The sequence below is a fragment of the Lipophrys pholis genome, assembly GCF_963383615.2.
Source record: "Lipophrys pholis genome assembly, chromosome: 17".
NCBI lineage: Eukaryota > Metazoa > Chordata > Actinopteri > Blenniiformes > Blenniidae > Lipophrys > Lipophrys pholis.
The window spans coordinates 26500342-26510146 of NC_137643.1; positions in this window are offsets into that span (position 1 = coordinate 26500342).

The window sequence follows — 9805 nt, forward strand, 5'->3', positions numbered from 1 at the left end:
GAGCTAACAGCTACCATCAGAGCTAACAGCTACCATAGCAGCAAACAGCTACCATCAGAGCTAACAGCTACCATCAGAACTAACAGTTACCATCGGAGCTAACAGCTACCATCAGAGCTAACAGCTACCATCAGAGCTAACAGCTACCATAGCAGCAAACAGCTACCATCGGAACTAACAGTTACCATCGGAGCTAACAGCTACCATCAGAGCTAACAGCTACCATCAGAGCTAACAGCTACCATAGCAGCAAACAGCTACCATCAGAGCTAACAGCTACCATCGGAGCTAACAGCTACCATCAAAACTAACAGTTACCATCGGAGCTAAAAGCTACCATAGCAGCAGACAGTTACCATCGGAGCTAACAACTACCATCAGAGCTAACAGCTACCATAGCAGCAAACAGCTACCATCAGAGCTAACAGCTACCATCGGAACTAACAGTTACCATCGGAGCTAACAGCTACCATCAGAGCTAACAGCTACCATCAGAGCTAACAGCTACCATAGCAGCAAACAGCTACCATCAGAGCTAACAGCTACCATCAGAACTAACAGTTACCATCGGAGCTAACAGCTACCATCAGAGCTAACAGCTACCATCAGAGCTAACAGCTACCATAGCAGCAAACAGCTACCATCGGAACTAACAGTTACCATCGGAGCTAACAGCTACCATCAGAGCTAACAGCTACCATCAGAGCTAACAGCTACCATCGGAACTAACAGCTACCATCGGAGCTAACAGCTACCATCGGAGCTAACAGCTACCATCGGAACTAACAACTACCATCGGAGCTAACAGCTACCATCGGAGCTAACAGCTACCATCGGAACTAACAGCTACCATCGGAACTAACAGCTACCATCGGAGCTAACAGTTACCATCGGAGCTAACAGCTACCATCGGAGCTAACAGCTACCATCGGAACTAACAGCTACCATCGGAACTAACAGCTACCATCAGAACTAACAGCTACCATCGGAGCTAACAGCTACCATCGGAACTAACAGTTACCATCGGAGCAAACAGTTACCATCAGAACTAACAGCTACCATCAGAGCTAACAGCTACCATCAGAGCTAACAGCTACCATCGGAACTAACAGTTACCATCGGAACTAACAGTTACCATCGGAGCAAACAGCTACCATCGGAACTAACAGTTACCATCGGAGCAAACAGTTACCATCGGAGCTAACAGCTACCATCGGAACTAACAGCTACCATCAGAACTAACAGCTACCATCAGAGCTAACAGCTACCATCAGAGCTAACAGCTACCATCGGAACTAACAGTTACCATCGGAGCTAACAACTACCATCAGAGCTAACAGCTACCATAGCAGCAAACAGTTACCATCGGAGCTAACAGCTACCATCGGAGCTAACAGCTACCATAGCAGCAAACAGTTACCATCGGAGCTAACCGTTAGCATCGGAGCTAACGGTTAGCGTAGGAGCTAACAGTTACCATCGGAGCTAACAGGTAGCATAGGAGCTAACAGTTACCATCGGAGCTAACAGCTACCATCAGAGCTAACAGCTACCATCAGAGCTAACAGCTACCATCGGAACTAACAGTTACCATCGGAGCTAACAACTACCATCAGAGCTAACAGCTACCATAGCAGCAAACAGTTACCATCGGAGCTAACAGCTACCATCGGAGCTAACAGCTACCATAGCAGCAAACAGTTACCATCGGAGCTAACCGTTAGCATCGGAGCTAACGGTTAGCGTAGGAGCTAACAGTTACCATCGGAGCTAACAGGTAGCATAGGAGCTAACAGTTACCATCGGAGCTAACAGCTACCATCAGAGCTAACGGTTAGCGTAGGAGCTAACAGTTAGAACAAGAGCTTCCTGCTGCCACGTTCAGAATTTGGTGACACCATGAAAGCTTGGATCTGTCCTGCCTGGTATCAACGCTTCAGCAGCTGTGAAGGTCTGGAGGAGGTTTTCTTTGATTGTGGTTGAAGCTCCACAGTCTACCTGAGGATGTCATCTGTTCATGGCCTCAGTGGACCATCTCTTCATGGAAACTTCCAAGATTGCCGAGATCAAACTGGTGAGTTCTCTGGAGTCCAGTGACCTCCACTGTCTGGCAGAGTTCCTCTGAGAAGAAGAGTAGATTCACATTCAGTCTGCAGCAGCTGTGAGATCTTCTCATGTCCCTGTGGACTAAAACCTCTGACGTTAACATGTACCCGGGTAATTAAAGAACATATTTCTCTGCATTTCTTGTATTTACACATAAACATACGGGTCTCCACAAACAATGGTTTCTGAAAACTCCGACCACAGTGAAGATTTAGAAAAACCGTCTGCATCTTAAGAGAGGGAGATGGACATTTATGTCATAATTTGTCACAATGTGTATTGTCCAGGATTCAAATTATCCTCGTTACACTGCCCCCTACAGGTTTGGCTGTTCATAGTAGCTCCAAACCAGGTATATCTGCAGGTCTGTGTAAATGAAGATTTGTTTTGTAAACGTAGACGAGGGAAATACTCATTTTTGTAAACTTGGCCTCAGAATGAAGGAAGGAGTTCAACACAGTGTCGTGGATAGTTTTACTTCATGCTCCATGTATTAAAGTTACGATCCCAGTGACAAAATACACACACTCACTGGGTTTACCTCTCAGACAGCTGCCCTGAAGGGACGTGCAAAAAAAACTAAAGAGGATCTTGTGCGATCAAGCGAGCGAATGAGTGAGGATGAAGATGAAGCTCGAAGCTTCTCCCTCCATTCTTTGGACAGTTTGGTCTGTTCCTTGCTGCTCAGACGTTCTCAGATCTTCCAAATGTTCACTGGATCGAACCCTGGACTGTGGTCGGGCCACTCGGGGATCTTCACTCGTCTGCTGAAGCCTCCTGTCACGTCTCAGCTGTGTGTGTCTCCATTCTGAGGTCCAGTGCTCTGGAGCAGTTTTCATCAGTCTCTGTACGGAGGCCTGTCACGATCACAAATTTTACTGGATGAGAAATTGTCAGAGAAATTATTGCGATAAATGATAATATTGCCGTTTTTATACCATTTTTCCACTAATATATTAATAATGGTATACTAATGCAAGTATAACCTTTTAAAGTTAAATAAACTTTTATTTCTTTATAAAATTGGAATTGTATTATGAAAAAAGAGATTGTAAATATCCAAAATAAAGAATCAAAACAACCTCTCTCTCTCCCAGGAATTAGAACTAGTTACCTGGCAGCAGTGACAGACCTACAGAAATACAATTCTCATCACCAGACCAGTCCCATTGCCACACGGAAGCATGGTGGAGGCAGCATCATGCTGCGGGGGGACTAGTCAGGATAGAGGGAACATAAACGGACAGTTAGTCCTGTCGTGATAATCAATAAATCAATTAATTCCATGATAATTAAAAATGAGCTCGATCAGTTTTCCAGGCTGGAGAATGTTTCCTTTACTAAAGACGTCACTGTGAGCAGCGCTCACTCTGGTGTTAGTGAGCGGCTCTCACTCTGGTGTTAGTGAGCGGCGCTCACTCTGGTGTTAGTGAGCGGCTCTCACTCCGGTGTTAGTGAGCGGCTCTCACTCCGGTGTTAGTGAGCGGCTCTCATTCCGGTGTTAGTGAGCGGCTCTCACTCCGATGTTAGTGAGCGGCTCTCACTCCGGTGTTAGTGAGCGGCTCTCACTCCGGTGTTAGTGAGCGGCTCTCACTCCGGTGTTAGTGAGCGGCTCTCACTCCGATGTTAGTGAGCGGCTCTCACTCCGGTGTTAGTGAGCGGCTCTCACAGTTCACCATTGTTTTAGAGAGTTGCCAGATTCCTGAGTCTTCCAGTGAAAACCCAGTAAGGCTCACTGTAAACGGGCCTTAACATGGAGGAGGAAAACAGCCGATCTGGCAACCGCAGCCCCCAGAGTGGCTCCACCTCCTACGTCATCAAAATGCGTGAATTTCTGGTGAAACACTTTAACACATGGTAGGTTACTACTAGTACAACTTGACTAGGGACTAATGAGCTCGATTGACCTGGTCAACATGATTGTAGGACAACTCGTCCACGGATGAAATTTCAGAATTCTTTTGAGAAAATGAACCCTCTACAATGTACTTTTACTTATTGTTATTTCTAATTGGTATCTTATCTATTTTCTTATATCTAGTAGTAGGGACGTCCCGATCACACTTTCTGGCCCCCGATACCGATCCGATCTTTCAGAATTGAGTATCGGCCGATACCGATACTTCCCCGATCCGATACTCACATTACTATTGCAAATATACTCATTTTTGGAGCGACTAAGACGTCTGGAGCTAAAAGCACTATTGGCAGAAGCTTTGTTTACCTAGAAATTATTGTAAAACTCACTTATTGAATCAGAATTCCTCTCTTAAGAACTTATTTAAACTTTATTCAGTCAGAAGAACAAAAACCCAGTTAGTACACTCTGCAGTCTTGTTTCTCTTATTTACCTTAACTTAAACTACTTCACCTGCATTTTGTGGCAAATTAAAAAAAATAAAAATGAAACCCAGTGAATCAGTTTGACTAACATATAAAGTATAAAAAACTACAACATAAACAGTAAAACAGTATTCAGTAAAACCAATTCCACTTCAAAGTGTCTTTGGCTGGTTGGGGTGAAAATAAGTCTTAAAAAAGTGCAAATACAATAATAAAAATAAATAAATAAATCTTAAACATAAATACTCTCAGGCTCCAATGTAACTTCTTTGTGTATTAAATTCCAGTTTACCTTAAAGCAGTATGAGAGGTTTGACCTGAATGTCACAAACATTTACAGTTCAATGTGAAGTATAAATACTTCATTCTACTTCAAAGTGGTAAAACCTGTTTGACTAAAGTATTCTGAACATAGTACTCTCAAAAACGTTTTCACAATACAATCTTTGTCCTCCATGTCCTTCTCCAAAACCTCCGTCACCCCTCACTATGAACACGGCTCAACACGAGGCTTCAGGGCATGTAGTACACATGCCAGGCCTTTAGGGGCGCTGTGACTCACCAAACACAACAAGAACGCAGAAGAAGACAGACCACATAGAAATATAGAAGTAGACTTCTACACATAAACACATAAACCACTATATATAACTCTAGTTTTATAGGTCTATGGCCCCGCTCCGCCTGCTTCTAGCTTCTGCAGCTCCACCCGAGCTTCTAGTCCCTGATTGTTCTGGTTATTAGGTGACGTAGCGGAGCGGTGGGGGGAGGAGGGGGGCCATTACGTCATCTATTGACCACAGATGATGGTCTATGCTGGGCGTACTCCACCGCATGTTTACTTTTTAGATGTCTTATCAGATTAGTTGTGTTAAACGAAGCTCTGGTGCTCCACCTCTCAGGACTATGGTGAAGCTCTGGTGCTCCACCTCTCGGGACTGTGGTGAAGCTCTGGTGCTCCACCTCTCGGGACTGTGGTGAAGCTCTGGTGCTCCACCTCTCGGGACTGTGGTGAAGCTCTGGTGCTCCACCTCTCGGGACTGTGGTGAAGCTATGGTGCTCCACCTCTCGGGACTGTGGTGAAGCTATGGTGCTCCACCTCTCGGGACTGTGGTGAAGCTCTGGTGCTCCACCTCTCGGGACTGTGGTGAAGCTCTGGTGCTCCACCTCTCGGGACTGTGGTGAAGCTATGGTGCTCCACCTCTCGGGACTGTGGTGAAGCTCTGGTGCTCCACCTCTCGGGACTGTGGTGAAGCTATGGTGCTCCACCTCTCGGGACTGTGGTGAAGCTCTGGTGCTCCACCTCTCGGGACTGTGGTGAAGCTATGGTGCTCCACCTCTCAGGACTGTGGTGAAGCTATGGTGCTCCACCTCTCGGGACTGTGGTGAAGCTCTGGTGCTCCACCTCTCGGGACTGTGGTGAAGCTCTGGTGCTCCACCTCTCGGGACTGTGGTGAAGCTATGGTGCTCCACCTCTCAGGACTGTGGTGAAGCTCTGGTGCTCCACCTCTCAGGACTGTGGTGAAGCTATGGTGCTCCACCTCTCGGGACTGTGGTGAAGCTATGGTGCTCCACCTCTCAGGACTGTGGTGAAGCTATGGTGCTCCACCTCTCGGGACTGTGGTGAAGCTCTGGTGCTCCACCTCTCGGGACTGTGGTGAAGCTCTGGTGCTCCACCTCTCAGGACTGTGGTGAAGCTCTGGTGCTCCACCTCTCAGGACTGTGGTGAAGCTATGGTGCTCCACCTCTCGGGACTGTGGTGAAGCTATGGTGCTCCACCTCTCAGGACTGTGGTGAAGCTCTGGTGCTCCACCTCTCAGGACTGTGGTGAAGCTCTGGTGCTCCACCTCTCGGGACTGTGGTGAAGCTCTGGTGCTCCACCTCTCAGGACTGTGGTGAAGCTCTGGTGCTCCCAAGTGAACAGTTTTTTTTGTTAGTTTTTTTAGATGGGTGGGGTGATCGGCTGGATCTGCCGATTCCTGATCACTTACAAATCACTAATATTGACCCCGATCCGAGATCTACCGATGTGATGGGGACATCCCTATCTAGTATATTTCCATATACATTTAGAATAGTATCATATGGCTTTGTTTCTCTTTGTTTACCATGCTCTTAATGGTAAACAAAGAGAACAAGTGTATGTACAGTCATGGATGAAATGATTGGCACCCCTGGAATTGTTCCAGAAAATACATCATTTCTTCCCAAAATTGTTGTAATTCCAGATGTTTTGGTATACACCTCTTTATTTTTGCGTTGGAAAAACACAAAAAAACAGAAGAAAAAAGGCAAAAATTGACATAATATTACACAGAACTCATAAAATGGGCCGGACAGAACTGTTGGCACCCTCAACTCCATATTTGGTGGCACACCCTTTGAAAGAAAGAACAAATCAATCGCTTCCTTTAACCGTTAAGCTTCTCACACGTCCCGAGTGGGACTTTGGACCACTCGTCTTTTGCTCCAAGTCTTTCAGGTTTGCCTTCTTGCAACAGCAATGCTGAGCTCTCTCCATGGGTGTTCGATGGGATTTAGATCCGGACTCACTGCCGGCCACTTCAGAACTCTCCAGTGCTTCGTCTCCAACCTTCTTGCTGCTACTTGAGGTCTGCTCCAGAGGTCAGGGCTGTCCTGCTGGAACACCCTGACCTCTGGAGCAGAGCCGACTGTCTGACACTCAGCCCTACATTGAGGCCCAAGATATTTTGATCGTCTTCAGATGTCATGATTCCTTGCTCGCTGTGAAGACACCCAGTGCCAGAGGCAGCAATACAACCTTAAAACATCTCCAGCCTGTGTTTGACTGTGGGGACGGTGTTCTGTTCTTTGTTTGCTGTAAACAGACGTGCTTTGTCTCATCTGGACACTAACTGTTATCCCAGAAGGATCGAGCCTTTCTCAGATACTTTTTTACAAACTCCAAACTGGCTTTTTTCTGTCTCTTTGCCGGCGGTGGGGTTTTCCTGGGTCTTCTTCTCGTTCAGACGACGTGCGGTCCCAGCTCACACGTCTGCAGGACAGCCTGAAGCTGTGTGGGAGTTGACTGAGGATGTTTATCCAGCGTTCCAACTATCCCGCGTTGCATTCTTTCTTCAATTGTTTCTCCTCCGTCCCCGTCCAGGGACATCAGTTCCATAGGTTAGAAACTTCTTGATAATATTACGCACAGTGGACAAAGGAACTTGAAGATCTCTGGAGACGGTCTTGCAACCTTGAGATTGTTCATATTTTTCCACATCTTTGTTTCCTAAGTCCTCAGACACGTCTGGGCTCTTCTTTCTCTTCTCCGTGCTGGGTGTGGCCCACAGACCGACCACACCCAGCATGGAGAAGAGAAAGAAGAGCTCTGGGCTCTTCTTTCTCTTCTCCATGCTGGGTGTGGCCCACAGACCGACCACACCCAGCATGGAGAAGAGAAAGAAGAGCTCTGGGCTCTTCTTTCTCTTCTCCGTGCTGGGTGTGGCCCACAGACCGACCACACCCAGCACGGAGAAGAGAAAGAAGAGCTCTGGGCTCTTCTTTCTCTTCTCCGTGCTGGGTGTGGCCCACAGACCGACCACACCCAGCACGGAGAAGAGAAAGAAGAGCTCTGGGCTCTTCTTTCTCTTCTCCGTGCTGGGTGTGGCCCACAGACCGACCACACCCAGCACGGAGAAGAGAAAGAAGAGCTCTGGGCTCTTCTTTCTCTTCTCCGTGCTGGGTGTGGCCCACAGACCGACCACACCCAGCACGGAGAAGAGAAAGAAGAGCTCTGGGCTCTTCTTTCTCTTCTCCATGCTGGGTGTGGCCCACAGACCGACCACACCCAGCACGGAGAAGAGAAAGAAGAGCTCTGGGCTCTTCTTTCTCTTCTCCATGCTGGGTGTGACCCACAGACCGACCACACCCAGCACGGAGAAGAGAAAGAAGAGCTCTGGGCTCTTCTTTCTCTTCTCCATGCTGGGTGTGACCCACAGACCGACCACACCCAGCACGGAGAAGAGAAAGAAGAGCTCTGGGCTCTTCTTTCTCTTCTCCGTGCTGGGTGTGGCCCACAGACCGACCACACCCAGCTGGAGTCCAACTTTACACATTCTATCTGGCTTCAGGTGGGAGTTCTATATTTCCACACCCTGTTACTTGGTGAGTTAAAATGAGCATCACATGCTTGAAATACGATGATTTACCCACAGTATTAAAATGGTTCTAACAATTCTTTGAGTTTTGTGTAAAATTGTGTCAATTTTGTCTTTTTCTTCTGCTGTTTGTGTCTTTATGATGCATGTCGTTTTAGTAAACACATGTTTACTAAAAACATTTGTAATTGCAACAATTTCTGGGAGAAATTGTGTATTTCTGGGAAAATTCCAGGGGTGCCAATACTTTCGTCCATGACTGTAAATAATTTTTTAGGAAAAACTCAGTTTATAGCCTATAGTCAAAATTAGCCCAACATATTGGTATAATGGGTAAAATCCGATCAGCATTAGATCAAAATTCACACAACTCCTTATATAACTCCCTCATTCTTCCATATCTGAGTTATGGTGTGGAAACATGGAGAAATAATTATAAAACAAACATCGATTCTATTATTTATGTATTTTTTACTTCAGAAGAAGTACGACTCATAAATCAAGCTGATTGTTTTGCTTCAATAAATCCTCTATTTTCCATATCAAAGATGCTAAAAATACACGATATTATCGACCTTAATACACTAGCTGTAATGTATGAGGCGCATAATTATAGTCTTCCACCTCATATCCAGAAGTTATTCGAACAGAGAGAGTCGATATAGCCTCAAGGGTGCTGGATTTCTTGAATCAAATATACTTAATAATCCTTCCAAATGTGTCAAATATACCTTGAAATCCAATCCTTCAAATCAATAATGCTGAATAAATGAGTCGTGGACAAGATGTCCAGAGCCACATGGACGAGTTGTTGATGCACCAGAACTACCACACTGTTAACCACTAACTAGTCTTCATGATCAATCTGTGCCAACCCCAAATCAGTGTTTACTGGTAGCTAGTCTAAATGATTATTAACCAGTTGTTACCAGCCTCTGCTGCCTCAGAACTAGTTGAGTTCACTTAGTAACATCTGCTGTTGTCTCATCAAACCAACGTTTTGACTCTCAACTAATCTCCGAGTGAATGTTTTAACCGTCGCTGACCGGCTCCATTAGTGAAGTGGTAACCACGGTAACAATGAAAACAGTGGTTTGGTTAGCTTTGGGAGCTGGCTACAATGCTCGGTAATTACCACGGTAATCATTAGGATCCACTTGTAACCAGTGCCTGAGAGTGCAATGGCTTCATATTTACGTGAAACCATGAACACGGGTCTTGATGTGGACCCGGTG